Below are 23,064 nucleotides of genomic sequence, written 5' to 3'. Positions count from 1 at the left end.
CAAAGGACAAAACAGCCAATAATTTTAATAATATAGTGTTTGACAAACCCAAAGACTCCAGTTTCTGGGATAAGAATGCATTATTTGACAAAAATTGCTGGGAAAATTGGAAATTAGTATGGCAGAAACTAGGCATTGACCCACACTTAACACTGTACACCAAGATAAGGTCAAAATGGGTTCATGACCTAGGCATAAAGAATGAGATTATAAATAAATTGGAAGAACATAGAATAGTTTACCTCTCAGACCTGTGGAAAAGGGAGGAATTTATGATCAAAGAAGAACTAGAGATAACTGTTGACCACAAAATAGAAAATTTTGATTATATCAAATTGAAAAGTTTTTGTACAAACAAAACAAATGCAGACAAGATTAGAAGGGAAACAATAAACTGGGAAAACATTTTTACAATCAAAGGTTCTGATAAAGGCCTCATTTCCAAAATATATTGACTCTAATTTATAAGAAATCAAACCATTCTCCAATTGATAAATGGTCAAAGGATATGAACAGACAATTCTCAGACGAAGAAATCGAAACTATTTATAGACATATGAAAATATGCTCCAAATCATTATTAATCAGAGAAATGCAAATTAAGACAATCTGAGATACCACTACACACCTATCAGATTGGCTAGAGTGACAAGGAAAGATAATGTGGAATGTTGGAGGGGATGTGGGAAAACAGGGACACTGATACATGGTTGGTGGAATTGTGAACACATCCAGCCATTCTGGAAAGCAATTTGGAACTATGCTCAAAAAGTTATCAAACTGTGCATACCCTTTGATCCAGCAGTGCTACTTCTGGGCTTATACCCCAAAGAGATACTAAAGAAGGGAAAGGGACCTGTATGTGCCAAAATGTTTGTGGCAGCCCTGTTTGTAATGGCTGGAAGCTGGAAAATGAATGGATACCCATCAATTGGAGAATGCTTGAGTAAATTGTAGTATATGAACGTTATGGAATATTATTGTTCTGTAAGGAATGACCAGCGGGATGAATACAGAGAGGACTGGCAAGACTTACATGAACTGATGCTAAGTGAAATGAGCAGAACCAGGAGATCATTATATACCTCAACAATGATACTGTTTGAGGATGTATTCTGATGGAAGGGGATCTCTTCAATAAAGAGAGCTAATTCAGCTTCAATTGATCAAAGATGGACAGAAGCAGCTACACCCAAAGAAAGAACACTGGGAAATGAATATAAACTGCTTGCATTTTTGTTTTTCTTCCCGGGTTATTTATACCTTCTGAATTCAATTCTCCCTGTGCAACAAGAAAACTGTTCAGTTCTGCACACATATATTGTATCTAGGATATACTGTAACCTATTCAACATGTAAAGGACTGCTTGCCATCTGGGGGAGAGGGTGGAAAGAGGGAGGGGAAAAATCGGAACAGAAGTGAATGCAAGGGATAATGCTGTAAAAAATTACCCTGGCATGGGTTCTATCAATAAAAAGTTATTTAAAAAAAAAAAAAAAAGAAAAAAGAAAACACATATACAAAAATGCAAATTTAATAAACCAATTGGAGAGTGCTCACATCATACAAAATCTTTTGAAATGCCTTCCCCAAATCCTTCAAAACATAATTTTTATTTACTATTTATATATACTTTTATGTAAGGGTCAACTAGTATAGCACAAAGCTTCTTAAATTGTGTGTTGCAGCCTCATATGGAGTTACAAAAAAAATCTGACAATAATAAAAGGCTTCTAAATGCAACAATCAAAAATTAAGTGAAAATCAAATGCATAATGAATCCAAGGTATTTCTGGCAGTGCTCATCCATGTTGTATCACACTACTTCACAGCAGTCTTAGTTCTGAACAATGTATTTTCTATCATGCACTCATGAACACTGCCAGAAACATCTCATCCTAGATTTGAGACAGAGAATTTCTCAGGGATTGCTAGAGGAAAAAGTTTAAGAAGTGCACATAGCACTTAAAAATATTTATCAACTGATAATATAAAATTATTTCTGATGCTCAGTTTTTGAAGTTCTTGCTTTTCTCTCCATAAGCCCTTATAATAAGGATAGTATTTTGTGATTATTTTTTATTTAAATTTATTTTTATTTAAATATTTCACAGAACCTGGACTACTAACATAAAGTATGTACAAGATGGATAATTGCTTGATTGGTAAGCCAAAAGGCTCCTTGTTCCATTTTCTAGACCACTTCACAAGAAGAGAAAAAAAGTTATGGAAATAAATTCATTGTCATAAGACTACATGTATTGCTAAAAGATGTAAAAATGTAAATTTTTAAAAATATACATGTGAAAATCATTCTCCACTTTTCTCCATTCTGTGGAGATAATCCAGGTCAAAACTACAGCAAAAGAATGCTTGCTCTGAATGTAGTGATTTAGATAACTGACCAATATGAAAGTGAACTATATACATTAGACCTGTCCCATATGGTAACTGTATTGCAGCAAATGACTTTATATCGGGGTCTCAGTTTTTCCAATAACAAATATTAATAACAGCTCTTCCCACCAGAGGAATCTGTTAAAAGGAAAAGATTATGAAAACCTTAAAACACACAAATTACAAGAATTGTAATACTGTTTAGCATCTAATGAGTAAAAATAATATGCTTTCAGGATTAGGAGGGGCAGTAGAGATCACTATAAAGGAGATTATAAACTCCTTGAAGACAGAGTTCTGATGCATTACATTTGTGTTACCCTCAGTACCTAGAACAAATGTTTATCTAAGTGACATCTGCTAAACCAAATTGCAAAAAAAGCATAGTAGAAAAAGAATCAAGTTAGATGTCCTAAGGTCTGAATCATGGTCCCATTTCCACCATTTTGTGTTTGTGGGAAATCAATTTACCTACCTCACTTGACCATTTTATCTGCAAAGACTAGACTAGATGATTTTTTTCAAGCCTCTTAAAAACCATTTTTGACATTCTTCAATTATAAAAATTCTATGATTCTACCTTCCATTTCATTTAAAGAAATAGTTTGGAATAGAAAGAAGACTGGAACTTAATTCAGAATAACCACATAGTTATGTAATTTTGGGAAAGTCACATATTCTGAGCTTTAAGTATTATAAAATGGAAATAGAAAAATGACCTACTACCTCAAAGATAGTTCTAAAGGAATCACCTGATAAAAGAGAAAGCTTAAGCGTGTGTGTGATCTCTCTCTGTGTGTATGTATACACACACACACACACACAATGTCAATGGAGACAACTCTCCAGATGGTGACCCAGGATTGTGTTAATTTTATCTTACATCTTCATGATGTCTTCATTTACATTATAACATTTTTATCAGATTTGTCAATGATATAAGAGCAAAGAAAAATAGTCAACTTGTGGATGTCAATCAGCATTTAAATGATCTTTATGGCTAAAAGTCACATCAAAATGGAATATGATAAAAACAAATGTAAAATCCTATAATTGATTTTTTTAAAGAATCAGCACCACAAACATAGTTTAAGGAAAGAATGATCCAATAACAATTTATATGAAAAAAGGAGGGCAAGTTAGCAAATTGAATACTTGAGATAACAGAAAGATAAAACAGCCCAAACTCAACATAACTTTAGTGTATCTTTAAAGGCATATGAGAAATCATTTATATAGCACTTTAAGGATTATAAAGCATTTTCATCACAGTAATTCTGTGAGTTACAAGATATCAGGATCAATCTTTATTTTTATAAATAATGCCCTGAGACTTCTAAAATTCAACATGTCCAAAACTGAATTCATTACCCTTATCCCCACCAGAATTTCTTAAGCTGGGTTCCGTGAAGTTGAATGAATATGGGTACATACAAACACACACACACACACACACACACACACATAATACATATATAAATGTGCATAGAACTATTTTCATATAATTGGTTTCCTTTTAGGTATTTTAAAGCAACAGGAGAAACACACAAAAAAAGATTAAGACTCCTACTGTAACTAAAGCCTCCCTTTTTCTAAACTTACTTATTTCTTTTTATAATAGCTTTTTATTTTTTCAAAATACATGCCTTACAAAACTTTGTGTTCCAAATTTTTCTCCTTCTTCCACCTTCCCCTTCCCTTAAACAGCAAGTTACCCAATGTAGATTCAACATGTACAATTCTTATAAATATATTTCCACATTTATCATGCTGCACAAGAAAAATCAGCTCAAAAGGGGGGAAAATGAGAAAGAAAAAACATAAGCAAGCAAACAACAAAAAAGGTGAAAATACTATGTTGTGATCCACATTCAGGCCCTGCTCTCAGGATACAGATGGCTTTTTCCATCACAAGTCTACTGGAACTGGCTTGAATCACTTCATTGTTGAAAAGCCTATCACAACTGATCATCACATAATCTTGTTGTTACTATGTACAGTGTTCTTTTGGGTTCATTGTATTTATTTATTTTATATATTTCTCTTATCTCTTCCACTGGAATGTAAGTCCTCTAAGAAGGAATGTTTTTATGATTTGTATTTGTCTCTACAATACCTAGCACACATTCCCCAGCTTATTACGACACTTCATAAAAGTTGGCTGATTGAAGAAATTAATTACAGGACCCAGAATAAAGCAGAAGGGTGTTCCATTGTATTATTCTCTCCTAGACCACATCTAGAACACCATGTTCAATTATGGGAATTACATCATAAGAATGACAGAAGTAGAACAGCAAAAGAGTGACCAAAACAATGAGTGGACTCAAGAAGTTCAATATGGACTGACTGTTAAGAGCTAGGAAAGTTTAGCCTAAAGAAGATAAAATGTAGGCAGATTATGATAAATGTCAAATCTCTTGTTCTGCTAATCTCTAAAGGACAGAACCAAAAGTAACTGATTTAAGATGCAGACAGATAGGTAAAGATAAGGAAAAATCATAACAGAGCTCACCAAAAGTGGAACTGGCTATATGGTGAGTAGGTATTCCTAAACTGGAAGTCTTCAAGCAAAGAATGGAAAATCACTTAATCGAAATATTGTAGATACTGGTTTGGAATGATTAGTTCTTTCCACTCCAAGATTCTATAATGTAGTGGCAGAACCAAGGCTAGAGCCCAATCTTCTGATTCTCAGTCCAAGATATTTTTGACTACTTTTGGTTTATAATTTCATCATGAGAATTATCCTGTGAACCTAAGCAGGAATTAATTCTTCCCCCTTCATTTCTATTGGCTGAATTCCTCTTTCTTCAAAACCCAGGTCAGATGTCACCTTCTCCATGATGCTTTCTCAGATCCCTCCCTTAAGTCCATTCAACAAAACATACTTATCATTTTTTATATGCAAGATATACTGTTGCAAGTACTGAGGCTACAAAAAGAAACAAACAAAAAGAAACAGTCTTTGTCCTTAAAGCACTCACAATTTACAGGAGTAATCATGCAAATAGAAAATCAAATAGATAATATATATGCACACATAAAATAATTTTCTGGGAGAGATTATTAGCAACTAAGGAGTCAAAATAAGCTTCCTAAGGATTCTGTAAAGCAAATATAACAGAGAAATGCATTCTAGGGATATATGGGGGACAGAGAAGAGAAAAACTGTATGGAACAGTCTGGGTCAGATGGAACACAAGTTAACAAGAATAAATATAGAGCAGAAAAGGACTTTAGAGGCTATCAAAGCCAAACCTCTAATTCTATGAATGAGAAAACTGAAGCATAGAAGTTAAGTGACTTTCCCAGGATCACATATCTCATATGTGACAGGGCTTCTTAAATTTTTCCATTAGCAACCCCTTTTCATCAGAGAAATTTTTCACAGGTATGTAGATATATAAAATAGGTATACAAATCAAACATTTACTGATAAAAAACATCAATTTTACAACCCCATATTCAGTTAAAAGACTACATATGGAGTCACAAACCACAGTTTAAGAAGCTAGCAAGTATGAGACAAGATCTGAATCTTAATGTTCTTAACTATAAGGTGAATGTTCTACTATCTGATGGTGAGAGCATTAAGTAGACTACGTGAATGGTGGTAGTCTTCTTTAACTTCTCATCTCAACTTATTTAATTAATTGTATTCTAATTAGCCTTATGTTATTTAAATGACTCATAAATTACTTTTAGGCAAGAACTGTTATTTTTCACTGTGTCCCAGAGAATTAGCTTAGTGCTTTGCAAAGACCAGGCACTTAATCATTGTTAACTTAAAATGAATCTGAGATTATAGCTTAATATTAATATTTTTGATACATTATTCTAAAATCATCAATTAAGGAAGGTACTTAATGAACCTTGCTGAGAATGTTTTTAGATGCATGCAATAAAATACATGATTATAAAAGAAATCAATTATTATCAAAATATTAAATAAATAGGTTCATGGAACTCAGGCAGAGAACTCCTACTCTAAACAATCTGCCTGGCATATGCTTTTTAATAGCAACCCGTCCAAATATCTGTTTCCAGTTTTTGGCAAAATTAATTCCTGCAAGGTACTTGAATAGTTAATCACAGTCTTCTAGTTTGTTTGTTTGTTTGTTTGTTTTTTGGGGGGAGGGAGAGAAGAGGATAGTCAAAGGAAAAAAGGGAGGGAATCAGGATGTCTCTTTGGCCATTCATATTTTCCTAGGGAAAAGGATCAATGAACATTTCATCTATGATAAACTAGAGGATTTGGTACAAGACTTCTTAATGTGGGTTCTGTGAACATTTAAAAAAAATATTTTGATAACTGCATTTTAATATACTTGCTTCCTTTGTAACCTCATGTCTTTTTATTTTTAAAAAAGGATTCTCAAAAGTGAACAGAGATGGACATATTCACATATAAGCACACACAAGTTAAGAATCCCTGATTCAGAAAATGCCCAGATTTTTCTTGCTCTTTTCTCCATTTTAAGGTTTCTAGTGAGAAACCTTATGAAACCCTATGAATAGACAACTATGTAGTTGGTACTTTGTGAAATACCAGATCACCATATATATATATATATATATATATATATATATATTTCCCAAAACATATCCTATATATCCTATCTTCAGCTATGAGAGGGTCCCCTCTCTCCAAAGTCTACCCATATATAGTACCACCCTTTAAGCCCATTGAGAGTATGCAGAGTAGACACAGATACACATTTTAAAAACACGTGTTCAGCTATTTAAAAATATGTACAAAGTACTATATAAGATAAATTAAAAGATATTAATATACTATTCATAACTAAGTATGCATGAATTATAACCCTCTAACATACTTACTTTTAAATAATTATAATAAATAAAGCTTCCCATTACCTAATTCAAAGCTCTGCATATATCATACAATCGTTCTTAAAGCCTACTATGTGCCAAGTAAGTATGCTAGAAACTGAATACAAATTTAAAAATTTAAAAAAAAAAAAAAAAAAAACTGAAGCAGTCCCTGATTTCAATGAATTTATAGCCTTCTGGGGAAGAATGAACTATGTTCATAAATAATTATATAAGTTATATGGGACCTAACACCTGAAGAATCAGAAATGACTACTTGAAAACGGTGGCCTATCTACAGCCTAAGCCTGGAAGGGACCTAAGGGCTGCAAAGGGAAGTAAAAAGGGAAATCATTCTAGGAATGGAAATAACAAGTATAAAAGGCACAGCCCAGAGATAGAAATTAATATATAAAAAACAATCTATTGGATAGTTGCCCAAATCTTTTTTTTTCTTTCCTCACCATGCTTCAGTCAAACTAAGAAGAGCAGAGTATAGGCCCTGAAGTCAGGAGGCTCTGAGTTCAAATCCGACCTCAGACACTTAGTTCCTAGCTATTTGACCCTGGGCAAAGTCACATAATCCCAACTGCCTCTGCCAAAAAAAGATCATAGACAAGACCCTGAATGCACCAAAGTTTATTACACTAGACAAAGATAATGATCCTTCATAGGAGAATGAGAAAAATCTGTTACACAAAGGAGCTGGTCACAAAAATTTAGGGAGGGCTTTTCAGCAAGTCAGCACTTGCTGACTACACTATACTACATAGAGGTCAAAAAGAATGAGGACTAAAAATAGACCACTGAAACTAACTATAAAGTCACAAGGATTCATTAGTTCTTACTATGTGTTAGGCTCTGTGCTAAGAGCTGAGAATGAAAAGAAAGGTTAAAGACATCATTAGTGACCATATCATTGATGAACTTAAGCATAGTTTCAATTGTGTGGTACAATAGCTTTCGCCCAGGCTAAAAACCAGACTGCAAGACATTAAAATGTGAGTGGAAGGCTAGAAGAAGCACAAACCAGCTTTTTCTGAGTTTGTCTATCAAAGGTAGGAGAGGCATAGAAAGACAGCTGGAGTAGGATTGAGGGAAGGCTTTTTATTTTTTTATTTTTTTAAGGATGGGAGGAAACTGGGCAATATTTAAGGGTAAAAGTTAAGGGGAGGTTGCAAGTTAGGGTAAGTAGAACAGGAAGAGAAGTTGAAGTGTTGACTTTAGCAAGGAAAAGAAAATGGGAAATGAGGTGAGGTGCAACTGGGGAGAAGAGAGAGAAAACTCCTTATGGATGAATCAATTTTATTGAGGATAGTTTAAGAGAGATGAGACACATAATATGATGAAAGATCATTTATCCTCAGAATTTCAGAATTATAGTAATTATAGATGTGGTGAAGAGAACAAAGGCATGATCATCTATCTGTGTATATGACTGAGTTGGAATATTGATATAGATTAGATGTGACAGAGACACAATCCAGCCCACTCCAAAATCAAATTAAAATATTACTGGAGAATATTTAACAAAGTAAGTATACAATAAAACACAGATAATGCTAATGTGAGGCTCTCTAAGTTAATATGCAGGTTGAAGAGATCCTTATTTTTGACTTAGTGGGTCCATTTGAGTTGGGTAGCCCAAAGAATAGAGCAGAGTTCAAATCCAGTCTCAGATTTTTACTAGCTGTGTAATTTGGGGCAAATTACTTAAACACTGCCTGCCTCGGTTTTTTTGAAATGTAAAATGAAGATAAGAAAGGAACCTACCACTCAAGGCTGTTTTGAGGATCCAAATGAGATAATCTCTCTCAAGTATTTAGAACAGTAATTGGCAGTAATTGGTAATTTAATATTTTTTTTTCCTTTTAAGGGATCTGATGACCTGGGAAAGGGGGAAAGGATATTTGCATGTAAATGTTTATTACATGAACTCTTAGAAAATGAACCAACCAGATTAATTTAATTTTCAAGCTAATTTCTTCCACTAAAGTGCAGTACCCTAATACCAGGAGCCAATTATGGTATGAAAGACAATCATGGACACTCACAGGCTATGCCATGAATTCTGGCTAACTATCAAGCTCAAAAAATTTTGAATGTAATTTTGGTGAGAGACTGCATGTCAATCATTCAATAATCAGTTTCAAAATAAGTCACAGTGAAAGGAGGAAGGAGGGAATTGAAATACAGAAATTCATGAGGGCAGTTACTAAATCATACATCTTCTAAATTATTTGAATAGTTAACCAGAAAATTTTGCTGTTCACCCAAATATCTAATCAGTTGCCAACTTTTGTATATTCCATCTTCTCAGCTCATGCACTCATTTTTCTCCACATGGATCCCACTAGGATCAGACTTTCAATCCATCTTATATGGACTACTGCAATAAATACCTAAATGAATTAATCTTCTTAACTCACACCTCTCTACTGCTAAAGGGCTCTCTTCCCCTACTTAAGAAATTCTAGTGCCTCCCTAATCACTTCTGGGAGCAAATCCAACACTTGCTGTTTGATATTGAAAGCCTCATTCAACATGGTTATAAACTAACTTTTCTAAGATTATTATATATACTTAACAACTACCCTCATTGCTGTTCTTCATATATGGCATTCCATTTTCCAGCTCCATGCCTTTGCATAGGCTATCCACTCTTCCAGTATGGACTACTTTCTCATTTTTGTCTCTCAAAGTCCCAAGATTTCTTCAGAGCTCAACCCAGCTGACACCTGCTACACTGGCACTAGTGTCTACAAAAAAAAGATCACCTTTGTATTTATTTTGTATACACTTAGAAATAGATATCAAAATACATAAAAGTCACATAATCATATCTGATAGAAGATAAACTTTTTCAGGACAGATTGCTTCATTTCTGTGTTTGTATCCTTATCACTTAGTAAAGTAACTAGTGCTTAATAAATGTTTTAATTGATTGAATGATCAAAAATCCTACTAAGATATAATTTAGTTTCCTGCTAAGGTAGTACTAAGTACTAATTTAAGTTGAGTAAAAGAAACATTAATGAAATCAATCCCTTTTATGAAAGCTTTCATTCTTCCCTCTCCAAACCAGATTCCACATAGCTGGGAAATTGAAATTCTTCAAACAAAATATATCTCTTTCCACTCTACCCCACTGCTACTCTGTACAGGCTGTCCCCTCTGACTGAAATGAACTTCTTCCTCACTTCTCCATCCCAGAATCCCTAGTTTCACTCAAAACTCTTGTCATAACCATCTTGATCCACCACCACCCAATTTCTACAACCTTCCTCCCACCCCTACCCACACACACATACACAAGCTACTCTGGATAAATCATTTATGTATTTATTTATTCATTCATTCATTCATTTTGCTGAGGCAATTGGAGTTAAGTGACTTGCCCAGGGTCACACTGCTAGGAAGTGTTAAGTGAGACCAAATTTGAACTCAGGTTCTCCTGACTTCAGGGCTGGTGCTCTATCCACTGTGTCACCTAGCTGCCCCTACTCTGGATACATTTTATATTTACTTTTCAGTATACATATTGTTTCTCTCCCTACAGTTGCCAACTAATTGGGGATCAACTAAAGAAATCATAGTGCATAAGAATTATTAATTATAGTAAGAAAATATGACCCAAAAATTAAAAAAAAAAGAGGGGGTAAGGAGATGAATTTATGCAAGTAAAGTAAAAACCAGGAAAAAAAACATTATGAACAACAAAATATACAATGTTCATTTATTAAGAAACTTGACTGTCCAGAGTGCCTCTCTTTTTTTCATGGGTATACTTTACAATTTAGAAAAAATTCCTGAAGCAGCTAATGATATAGTAGAAAGAAGGGTCTGGAGTCAGGAAGAACTGAATTCAAATTCAGCTTCAAACATTATCTCTGAGATCCTGAGCAAATCACTTAACCTTTTTCTTTCAGTTTCCTCAATTATAAAAATACTTCCTAAGGTTGCTATGAGGATCACATGTGGTATCTGTAAAAAGTCTTAGCATAGTGTTTGGCACATAGTAAAGTCTACATAATTCCTTATTTTCCTCCCTCCTCGCATGTTCTTGTCCTTGTCCCTTTTGATTTACTGGAGATACTACATGATTTGCCGACTTAGAATATCACTGGGAGGAATGGTCTTAAAACAGCTAGGCCTTTTGCAGCAATAATAGCCTCAATTATTAAAAAGCACTGCACAAGTGAAAGGAAGCCCTAGACTTCTAGTCCTGTGCAATTTTCATCCATATGTTTCCCAAAATGCTCTAGAGAAGAACTACTTAATACAATAGAGGCTTTCCTTTTTCATGGATCCCAAACAGAGCCACTGAAGCAAAATCAAATAAGGAAAAAAAAAAACTCCAGATGTCAATTATAGATGAGGCACAAAGATGAAAAATAATAAGCTCAAGGAGCTTACAAAATCTAGGAGCAAAAACAAGAAGTTTAAAACAAACAGACAATAAAAAACTTAAGTGAATAAACGCAGACTAGAGGAGTACATCTGTGGATGGTTAATTTAGTATCTTAACTCCCTAATGAATCAACTACTGACTGATTTTTCTCCATTATCCTTTTGTCGCCGATTACATACTAGCATTTGTTTTTAGAGTTTGCACATGATCTTAATATTTAACATATTCAGTTAAAATAAATGCCATGGCTCTTTATTTTTACTAAGATCAAATAAAGACACCTCCTCCTCCTCTGGCATTTAATAAGATCCTTTATAATCTGAGCCCAAATTATTTTTCCAGGATATATCACACCCCTTTCAAATGCTACATTCCTATTAAATTGGCCTTTCTGCTGTGCTTCCTAAATAATCTTTTCTTTCCTACCTGGATACATTTGCAAATGTCTGTACCTCTATTCCTGGGAAGTACTCTATACACCCATCTCTTAGGAATCCCTTATTTCCCTCATGGTTCAGCTCAAATGGCCTCTTATATAAAATTTTTGGTGGTACTATTAACTGAATGCAAATCATAAATAGCAAATAGCATGCTTACACATATTATGCATCTTTAAATGAAAACACCAAGCCCCAATCTCAAATTTTTGTTCCTGTGACTACTTGGTAGGAAGTTTAGTCTGTCTTAGACTATATTTGAGATAAGAACTGGTATTCCCTGAAGATGAAGGAAGTAAAAATAATAATAATAATAAAAGTCACTAAAACCCAAGTAAATAGAAATGGCTTATTCTTTACTGTTTTGCTTGTTAATAATGTCAAATTAAGATATGCTCAAACTAATGCAAACACTGTAGCTCATTTATAGTAGTAAAAAGTTATAATGTTCACAAAAATGAAATTTGTTTATTGATAAATATAAATACAAATTCTGTTTAGAAAAAGGTATATTCAAATGTAATATATATATATGTATATATATATATATATATATATATATATATATATATATATATATAAAGAGAGAGAGAGAGAGAGAGAGAGAGAGACACTACTAGACTTAGTATCAAGAAGAACTGAGTCTAAGGCCTATCTCTGACATTTCATAGATGTATGGTCATGTACAAGTCATAGATTCCTTTAGTTTTGATATCCTCATCTGTCAAATGAGAGGTTTGGACTAGAAACACCTCTCAGGTCCCTTCTAGTTCTAAATCCCAGCACCCCAGTCTTTGAGTAGAAGCTTCTTTCCTAAGCACATGAGATACAAAAATGGAAAGATAAGCAAAGTTCTGAGACATACTGCCTTACGTAAACCAATACAAGGACTAAACTCCTCAGTATGTATAGGATACCAAAGTGTTAAGTATTCTGAATTCATGGCAGAAGTGAGGGGACTTGTAGTTATACTTACACTGGAAAAGAGTCTAACAAAATTTTAAAAGGGTTTTTAAAAGCTCTATAAAATGGAATGAGATATACTACATTTTTAAAAAGAATTATAAAATAAAAACCAGAAAATAGCACTAGCAAAAATAAATCCTAATAACATAAGACAACACATATTCTAAAATAAACTAAATTTATGTTTTAAAGCCGCAAAGGACATTCAAAACTACTGTTAATTATCAAATATCCTTCTAAGCATAAATGTAAGTTTTCCTATGAAAAGTTCCCCTACTTTGGACCTAAACTTCTCTATTCCAATATTTTCCGGTTTTAATTTGTTCCTTCAACTGAAAAAATAAATATTCTTCATATTGTTTCTGGAAAAGAATTAAATTAGTTGAGGATTAACTTAAAAACTCTCTTCACTTAAACTATTTGCAGAGTTAACACTCAAAAATAAATCTTAAATCTAATGTTCAAATAATATTCCTAAGATATCTTACTAAAAGAACAAATGTGTTCAACCACTGAAAACAGCATTTTCTTCTTCCAAGTAGCCCCTGGATTCCAATTTAAATGTCTCATTTTTATATAACAATCTCCATTTAATATTTTAAACTCAGTCATCAACTCAGAAGCTGCCAGTCATTATGGCAACCAACCATAAGCAATCTTGAAATACCTGAGTTTCTTCTAGGCAAAAACCACAGATCACCTGGAACATAGCAGAAACTATCTCGCTTACAAATTATACTTTTATTTTTAACTAGGAAATTAGATTCCTCTCTATATTCCTTAAATTTCTGCAATGTAAACCATCTACACATTCCATTACATGATGCCTAAAGATAATTTCTGGCAGAAAAATGATGTCTACACCCTTTAAAAATCTGTAACAGCTAGTCTTTATATAACACTTAAGGTTTGAAAGTGTAAGGTATATAGCCTCAACTCTAGCTCACTGATATCTTCATATTAGATTCCTTCTTGCAATGCTTCAACTTAATAATAAGCACTAACTAGGATGTGCAATTTCTCAACACAATATGTTTCTAAAATAGGAAGGTAGAATTATGGAACCATAAACAAGAGTTGGAAGTTACTTTAGGAGTCAGCAAATCTAATCCCCTTATTTTACAGATGAGGAAACTGAAGCCCATGGAGGAAAATGGTTTGATCAGAATAACAAAGGTAGCAAGTGGCAGGCCTAAGATTTCAGAGTCAGGCCCTTAAAGTTCAAGCCCATGATTCAAACATTCAGAGAGCTTCACATAGGTAGCTCCATTTTATTCCAATCACATACAGCCTAAAAGAAACAAACAGGTTTTGTATCCAAGCAATACTATTGATATAATTTTTACATTCATTTTCTGTCTCATCAAAAAACTCTTCCCTCTTTCTTAGTGCATCAGTTTCCATTTTTTTCTTTATAAGGACAAACAAAAACACTAAGTTAAAAATGAATTTATAAATACTACAAGCATTGAAATGTGACATTTTAATAACATCTTAAAAGAATTTAATAAATGCAAATCTTAGTATCTGAAATATGTACCTTTTCACAATTAAAGTAAAATACTATGAAAATTTCAAACAGAATTTGATCATAAATTTGACTTATGGTTCTGAATCTGTTTTATAATAATATTAACAGCCATATTTTATAATGGTATAATAATGTAAGGCCCTATATATAATATGAAACAAAACTGGCTACTCAAAAACTTAAATGTGTTACAAATTTTATGTAACCATACAAACTTCTCTAACATGCATAAAAAATTCAATCTTTAGACTACACTAAAAGTAGAGTATGAAAACTTCTCTTTTTAAAATTTAAAAAAAAGGAAAAATTGCCACATTATATAAAAAATAGAAATGCTGAATATGTCTAATGAAAATGTTCTTTGAAATTATGAAACAAAAAGCCTGGTGATTTAAAAAAACTTTAAAAATATTAGCTATGATTATGCCAGCAAATTCATCATTTAAAATGTGCCCCAAATAAGTCATTTTTGACTAATTAGGAATCTTCCTCTAATAAAGACCCAAAATTTTCTCCCAAACCACAAGGACTCAACTATTTACATAAAACCCCCACTAATTTAAAGATCAGTTCTGTATACATAAAATATGCTGAACTAAAAATTTTTAATTTTTTAAATATGTATCATGCCAATGTTTAAAATTTCAAAAAAATAAACAACTATAATATGTAATATATACAGTACTATCCTGCAACAGGTAAACACTTGAGTATTTATATACAGATGATAAAGCAGATCAATTCAATTGCTATTCATATAATCAGAAAGGAAAACAGCGGAGAAGCTGGAATTAAAACATAAGTCCTCTTCCCCAACTCCAAATGCCATACAAAAAAATTCACTCTATTTCTGACTCCCTGGAGAAAAGAAAGAAAATGTATTCTCAGATTCCCCACCCCAAAAAAGGGGGGCAACTCCACAAGTATATGAAGATCCAAAGATAGCTAGCCACAAAGACCACAAAAATGGCTTCATGAAAAAAAAATGGGAAATTTTATAATGAAATTAGAATTGTAATTAAAAAGGAAAAAACTTGAAAGAAAAGTAAATAATTTAGAATACAAGACAGGAAAGTTTTACTAATGTAACAGATTTCCTTTAAAAAAAAAAATCAAAACCCAATAGTGATAAGATCTAGAGTTAGGGAACCAAAATGAGATTAGGTTTTCTGGTGGTCAGGAAGTTAAATGATTAGGTCTAGTGGCAGGTTCGGGGTTCAGGAACCCAAATGGAAAGGTTTGGCTCCCTTGCACTCCTTTGGGATTTGGGGCAAGGGTGGGGAGTTTGGGGAAACTCCCTTCTGGCAGGGCAGAGATTCTCTGTAAAGGAATTTACAAGACCCAAAAACCTAACTGATAAAAGAGATTTATTATAGGAATTGGGAAGTAAGGTTAGAAATCCTGACAGAGAGGCATGAAGTCTGGTTAGGGAAATAGGTGATGGTAAAGAGAGGTTAGCACTGGAAAAGAACATGCCAATGGACAGAGGCTCTTTGACATAGCAAGCATAGCATAGCTGGCATGTTTGGAACCTCTGCAAAGAGAGGATTTTAGATTGGCTCTTTTTTATAAGCCTTGGCTACAAGCTGAGGGTTTTTCTGGATGGGGCTGGGTACAGCTTGAGTTGAACTGAATAGAAATCTTAATTTAAATAGGGTTGGAATTCTTTAACTCAGGACTCAACCAGCCCCACTTAGGTAAACCACTTTATCTGATTCTCTGGGGCTGTCTCTCACTGAGGCAGAGTTGAAGGAGATTTTCTCCTTCAAGGATTTTTAGAGTTTGGTGTCTCCTCTTCAATAGTTCCATGAGTTAAGAAATGTTAGAAAAAACAAAGGACTTAATTTTTTTTTTTTTTTTACAATATCTATGAAAAACATATGACTTGTAAAATGAGAGAAAATTCAAGAAGCATCAGGTTCATCAAGTCATAATCAAGCAAAATTCTTGAATAACAAATTTCAATGAAACTGCCCAAATTTATTGAAATCAGAAGACAAAGTCAAAACAGAAACAATCCATTGCTTACCTACTGGAAGAAACCTCAAACTGAAAGCCCCCTATTTGCATGTTTTGAAAACATTCAAATTGAGAGCCAATCTAAGACAAAAGGGAGAAAAAATGAAAAACCTAAAAATAAGGAGTTCAAGTACTACTGAACCATAGTCAAGATTAAATACATAAGGCTATGTTATAAAGGAAAAAAAATCTTAGAATATAACATTACAAAAGGTAAAAGATAGGAGCTTAAAACAAAGAACAACTTATTCTCTAAAACCAAGCATAATCTTATTAAGGAGAAACACAAATGTTTAATAAAGGACTTTCAAGCATTCCCAATGAAAAGGCCAAAGCTAAACAGAAAGTGAAATAAAAAATTGTAAACAAAGTAGATACCCACCATTGAGGAATATGCAAACAAATTATGGTATGCGAATGTAAAGAAATATTTGTAGTAAGAGAATAAAGGACATATTTAGAGAAACCTGTTAAGATTTTGTATGACTTGATGCAGAGAACCTACTAATGTATTGCTGGTGGTATCATGAACTAGTCCAACCATGTAAAAACAATTTGGGATTATTCTAATAAAGTAATTAAAATGTCCAAGGCCTTTGACTCAGATAATTCATTGCTAGTCATGTATCCCAAGGAAGAGAATCACAAAAAAATTATACATACAGCAAAATATTTACAGCAGTAACTTTTTTTTTTTTTTAGTAGCCAAGAACTGGAAACAAAGTAGATGTCTGTTAATTCAGGAATGCTTAAGCAATTTGCGGTACAAAAAGTTAATCAACTATTGTTTTACTGTGAGAAATGAGTATGATAAATAGATAAGTGTGGAAAGATGTGATGGAAATTGAAGTAAACAGAACCAAGAAACCAAAATACACCAATAGAAACAACAAAACAATCAAAAATGAATGCTGGGATTAACAAAGTTTGGCCTAAAAAATTAGAGATGTGAGAAAATGTCTTCTCTTGCTTCTTTGCAGAAATGGTAAACCATAATGTGACACATCACATGCATTTAATACTAATATATCACGCTTTTTTGATATAGTTTAGTCTTACTGAAGTTTTTTTCCTTACTCTCTTTAAAGTTTTTTGTCATGAGACAGCTTTTTGTAGTAAGAGAATAAAGGACATATTTAGAGAAACCTGTTAAGATTTCTCTGAGTAGGGGTAGAGAATAAAAATTTTTTAAAATGAAAAAATGAAATTTTATTTTAAAACATCAAGGAAAATTTATTTCTAAAAACTAACCAATGCTGAGTGAAATATGCAATAACAGAAAAACAATCATGCTTCCCCGTCGCATTAACCGAGAGATGGATTAGAAATGCAAAAATGAGACTTTCAGATGTAGTCAATGTGTGCTTTGACTTATTAACATTAAGGAAGAGGTAGAGAAATTTATTGAAAAGGGTGGTTAAGATAGTTCTATCAAAAAAAGAAGAGCATGAAATAACTTTGAAAAATACATAATTAATTTCACATTAGTTAAAGTAGGACAGTTTCACAGTGTTGATCGTTTTTATTTTTTAATCTACAGAAATATTGATGTTTCTTGATGTTCTCATGTTCGCAATGATAAAAAATGAAAAAAACGTGACTCCTTCAAGAGTCATTTCAAATGCCACTTCCACTATGAAGGCTCCAAATCAGATAATAGTTCTCTTCTCAATTCTCCTAGCATCATGACAAAATCTTCCCTAACGCAATACTCACTAAAGTTTACTTTGTGTACTATATATACAATTCTTTAATTAGAACCTTAAGATGCTTGAAGACAAGAATGTTGTGATATTCATTGTCTTTCCAAAGTTCAATAAACATGTACTAAATGAAAAAATTACTTTAAAACAAAAGAAAGTTCTCCTATATTTATAGTTTCCTTTCCTAGAAATGTAAAACGAATAAAGCATATCAGGGTAACATACTTCAATCACTGCTAAATTAAATATTGCCAACAAAAATTAGGAAAAAATAATCACATCTTTATATATTTATATATGTATTGTCGTTTCCTTCCCATAGAAAATAAGCTCCCTGAGGTTAGGGACTATCTCATTTTTGGTTTTGTAGCCCTACAATATGGTACCTGTAATATACTAAGATATTTCATAAATACTTAACGATTGGTTAATCAACTATCTCTGATGACAGCTAAACAAATTGTGTTACATGAATGTAATGAATGATTGCGTAGTAGGAAACAACAAATAAGAGAATGTCAAAGAACCATGGGAAATCTTGAATTAACAGACTAATTTACCCCAAGCTAAATCCCAAAGCATATGAAATTACTATAGTAATATACATGTAAACAATACCAAAAGACATCCAAACTCATATTACTCACAAAAATTAAAATTGCTCCAAAAAATAAACAAAGTTCTCTTTCTTCAATAAAGAAATTAGGAACTATGCATATGGAATGCTACATATACTGTTAGAAGCTTAGCTGTTTTCCTTTATTACACCAGAAAGATCATGTGGGAATGGAAATTCCAACATAAGCAATGTCATTAAAATAACTGGATGTAACTGTGATTTTTTAAAAAAAATTATAACTAATGGATTTGATACTACAATATATATAGAACCTCTTCAATATGTCAGGAAACTCTGTGTGTGTGTGTGTGTGTGTGTGTGTGTGTGTGTGTGTTTATACATATACATACATAAATATATAGGTATATATCATTTCAAATCTGACTCTTTCCTATAAATGATACAAATTAAAACACACATACACAAATCCAGTGTGGTTTATACAGTGGTAGGGACTTCAAAGGGGCAATAAATCAAATTACGCCAAGCCAAAAAGAAGGCCAAACCAAAAAAGAAGTGAATGCTATTTAGAAATTGGAAACCTATCAGTAAAATCAAGGAAAAGTTGTGAAATGAATTAAAAATGTATTTCCTTAATTTATTTTAACTATCAATTTTAGTCTGAAACATTATTAATTCAGCCACATCTTTTAAAATCTATGTATAAACCTGGGAAGACTTGCAAGAAATGATGTTGAAAGAAGTAAATAAAACTATAAGAACAATTTATATAATGACCAAAACATTGTAAAGGAAAACAAAGGCGAAAGGATTAAGAATTACAATCAACACAATGAACAATAGCAACTCAGAAAACTGATGATAAATGCCGATTCTCACCTCTTGACAGTATGATGGTGGAATAGAGGTACACAGTGACACACAGATTTTCAGACATTACCAAAGTGTGGTTTTATTTTATGTGGTTATATCTGTTTTAAGGTAGGACATTTTTGGTGGTAGTATGGAAGAAGAGTTGGGGAATGTTGAGGGGGGAGAAGTGACAGTGATTTTCTCCCATAATCCCCCCAAAAAAGAGCATCAATGAATCACCTGAAAAAAATAAAAACACAACAGAATACAGAAAAGAACACATACAAGCTAAACAGTGTTGAAATTCATAATAAAAAAGTGATAAGTAGCACAACATTCATAATTCCATTGGTAGTTCTCTTTTTCTGTTCTTTGTAAAAAAATAAAAATAAAGTTTACCTAGTTTATATCATCTTGAAATTAAATACTCAAAAGTTATCTCTTAAATAAGGTTTAGCTTTGGGAAGTTTGTTCATACAGTTTATTTGGATTTGTAATTAAAACTACCTTCTCAATGTAAAATAAATGTTATCAGGACTGTATATGATGGATATTCACATGTCCTAGTGCCACTTATAATAATTTTGAACTTCTCACTATTATGAGTCTTGGGTAATAACTAAAATCATAAATATTTGCTGTAATTAATTACTATCTTACACTTTATCACCATTTCTATAAGTCTTTAAATATAATCTTCTAATGTCTTCTTTAAAAGAGCATTTCAAAGTAGATTTAATAAAAATGTCACAAAAGGCTGAACACATTTCAAAGCACCAATATTATCATTTGACTTTATTTAAAGTGTGAAAAAGCCTTTTCTTGTCAGCACATTATCCTCTAGACACAAATAAACAAGGTCTGCATTAAAGTTTGCTCATAAATCTACATCACTATACACCTTCATATTACATATTCTGGCCATTAAAAAATCCCTAAGACTCACTCATTAAAAGATATTAAATAGGATTAACATAAGGCTTTTTACAATTGTGAAAAGTTGTGAAGTCATAGATATATGTACTTACCCTTAGAGCCTAAAAATAAATGTTTTGATAAATGTTTGTGACTAAATAAATGAAAAGAAAAAACTTGGGCTTCATAAATACTTCTAAAGAAATATTCTCAAAAATCTCAAGTATTTGGTTATTTTTAGGAATACTTTTAGTTACATTAGTCGATTAAAACCCCAAAGCATCTTAAAAAAGAGAGAGTGAGAGGGGAGGAGGTAAATTTTGAATGATCAGGTTGTTACAGAATCCTGAAATTTAATTTTTAAAATTAGTTGGTTTTTTTTGTTTGTTTGTTTGTTTGTTTTGTGTTTTTTTTTGTTTTTTTTTTGCTGAAACAACTGGAGTTAAGTGACTTTGCCCAGGATTACACAGCAAGGAAGTGTTAAGTATCTGAGGCTACATTTGAACTCGGGTCCTCCTGACTTCAGGGCTGGTGCTCTATCTATTGCACCACCGAGCTGTCCCCAGTTATTACATTTTTTAAAACAGCACCTGAGGTATTATTCAAGTGATTTAAAGATCGATTTACACCTATTTATGTGGTAACCAAAAAAAACATTTTGGCATGATAACTTAGAACTTGAGAATGCTTTCACATATCTATTTGATCCTCACAAAACCTTAAAAAAAAAAAAAATCTAGATTATGATCCCATTTTACAAATTTGAGAAGTGAGGTGTGTGAGGGTGGCTAGTCCAACTTCAGGTAACCTAAAAAAGGAGAAAAGGATGGCTAGAATCTAAGCTTCTGAATCCTGGTCCAATGTCAATTCACTATACTGCACTACACCTCCACCATGACATCTAGCCTCATTTTCCCATAACTCTGGTCTGCTTTGAAACTTAAGTGGCATAGAAAATGAAAATAGAAAGGTTATGCTGAAAACATAGTTGAGTGAAAAACAATAAACTCTCATCTCCCCTACTCCCAGAAAATCAAAAGTAATTTCCAGACATTTCTGAAAAACAGCAGTCAGAATGAAAGGATTATGCCAATTTATGTGTGTGTGTGTGTGTGTGTGTGTGTGTGTTTTGGTTGTTGTTTTTTTTTTTTTTGCTGAGGCAATTGGGCTTAAGTGACTTGCCCAGAGTCACTCATCTAGGAAGTGTAAAGTCTCTGAGATTAGATTTGAATTCAGGTCCTCCTGACTTCAGGGTTGGTGCTTTATTCACTGTACCACCCAGCTGCCCCCAATGCCAAAAAAAATTTAATGCTTAAATTAACTTATTTACTGAAGTATCAAAATAGGTGTAAAAATTTGAACTACAACTCACTTCCCATTTCAAAATGAGAATTTATAGAAATGACTGTAAATAAGGTATTCTGAAAATCTGTTAAGAAATTAAAAGCAATTTTTAATGAAGGAAATAAAGAAATTGAAAACAATTAAATAATAGCATTTGTATTATTTACTAACATTATCGAATCATTCTCTCATTAAAGAGAATTTCCAATAAGAGTTAAAAGTTTTGTCGAATTTAAATCTTTAGAAAATTTTCTTAGGAATTTTGGCTGAGAAAAGTGTATTCTAATGTTTTTCTGTCAGGCTCATAAAAGTAATTTCCAAATATATACTAAAGGTAATTGCTCCAGGATGGTGGTACAATGTGTATACAGTGCACACAAATGTTCTTCCTTCATCCATTAAAAAGAGACACTTAAACTAAATTAATACAAATTCAAAAAAATTTAATCAACTCTTAAAATTAAAACAGTGCAAATGCTATCACTTTTGGAGCATTCTAACAAAACCTACCATAAAATATCGCAACCTAAATATACCAAACTAAAATGGAACTGTGAAATTGAGTAGTATGCCCCTGGAAAGATTTAAACTCTTGATTATTGTCTTGTTTCTGTTCTCGTTTAAAAGCAAGCTAATGGTGGAACTGAATTTGATTCCAAAACGTCTAGAAATGGCACTAAATGTGTTCAATTCTAACTCTGTTTAGGCCTTCTTAATGAGCAGATGCTTCTACAGTTCAAAGCCAAAGTACTTAACTTGCAGTCTTCCGTGAAATGCAATCAGATACCTAAGTATAGCTATTTGGAGAATTAACTTGCATGAAACACTCCAAGCAATCAAGAATGGGATCTCCATCTACTGGATGATGCAAAGTGGGGATGGTTCCTTGCACTTCCATGACAAGGAAACTGACAGCACACCCAGGAGGAAAGAAGTAGGATGCATTTCCAAAGTATAGCAGTATGGCTGGGACAGGAGGCCTCCTTTGAGTGCAAAATCTAAAAGTCAAGGAATGCTTTTTGCAAACAAACTTCCCATCGGAAGTTATCTAGAGGAGAGGCGGGGTTGTAGG

General features: G+C 32.8%; 1 protein-coding gene across 6 annotated transcripts in view; it reads right to left on the bottom strand.

Moving 5' to 3' along the window:
• The window catches only part of CNOT2 (CCR4-NOT transcription complex subunit 2), a 160,016-nt gene that overhangs the window by 132,312 nt on the left and 4,640 nt on the right, over positions 1-23,064 (bottom strand). Inside the window, exon 2 of one of the 6 annotated variants that reach the window (XM_051961505.1) lies at positions 19,761-19,973. The exons of 4 other annotated variants lie outside the window; for them this stretch is intronic. The gene's annotated coding sequence lies outside the window, so the exon portion shown is untranslated. Of the gene's footprint in view, positions 1-19,760; positions 20,150-23,064 lie in introns of those variants that run through there. One more of the 6 variants, XM_051961506.1, reaches the window with a different exon arrangement.

The sequence above is a fragment of the Antechinus flavipes genome, chromosome 5, assembly GCF_016432865.1.
Source record: "Antechinus flavipes isolate AdamAnt ecotype Samford, QLD, Australia chromosome 5, AdamAnt_v2, whole genome shotgun sequence".
Lineage (NCBI taxonomy): Eukaryota > Metazoa > Chordata > Mammalia > Dasyuromorphia > Dasyuridae > Antechinus > Antechinus flavipes.
The sequence above is the reverse complement of the archived record's forward strand: the minus strand, read 5'-3'. Positions and strand labels throughout refer to the sequence as shown.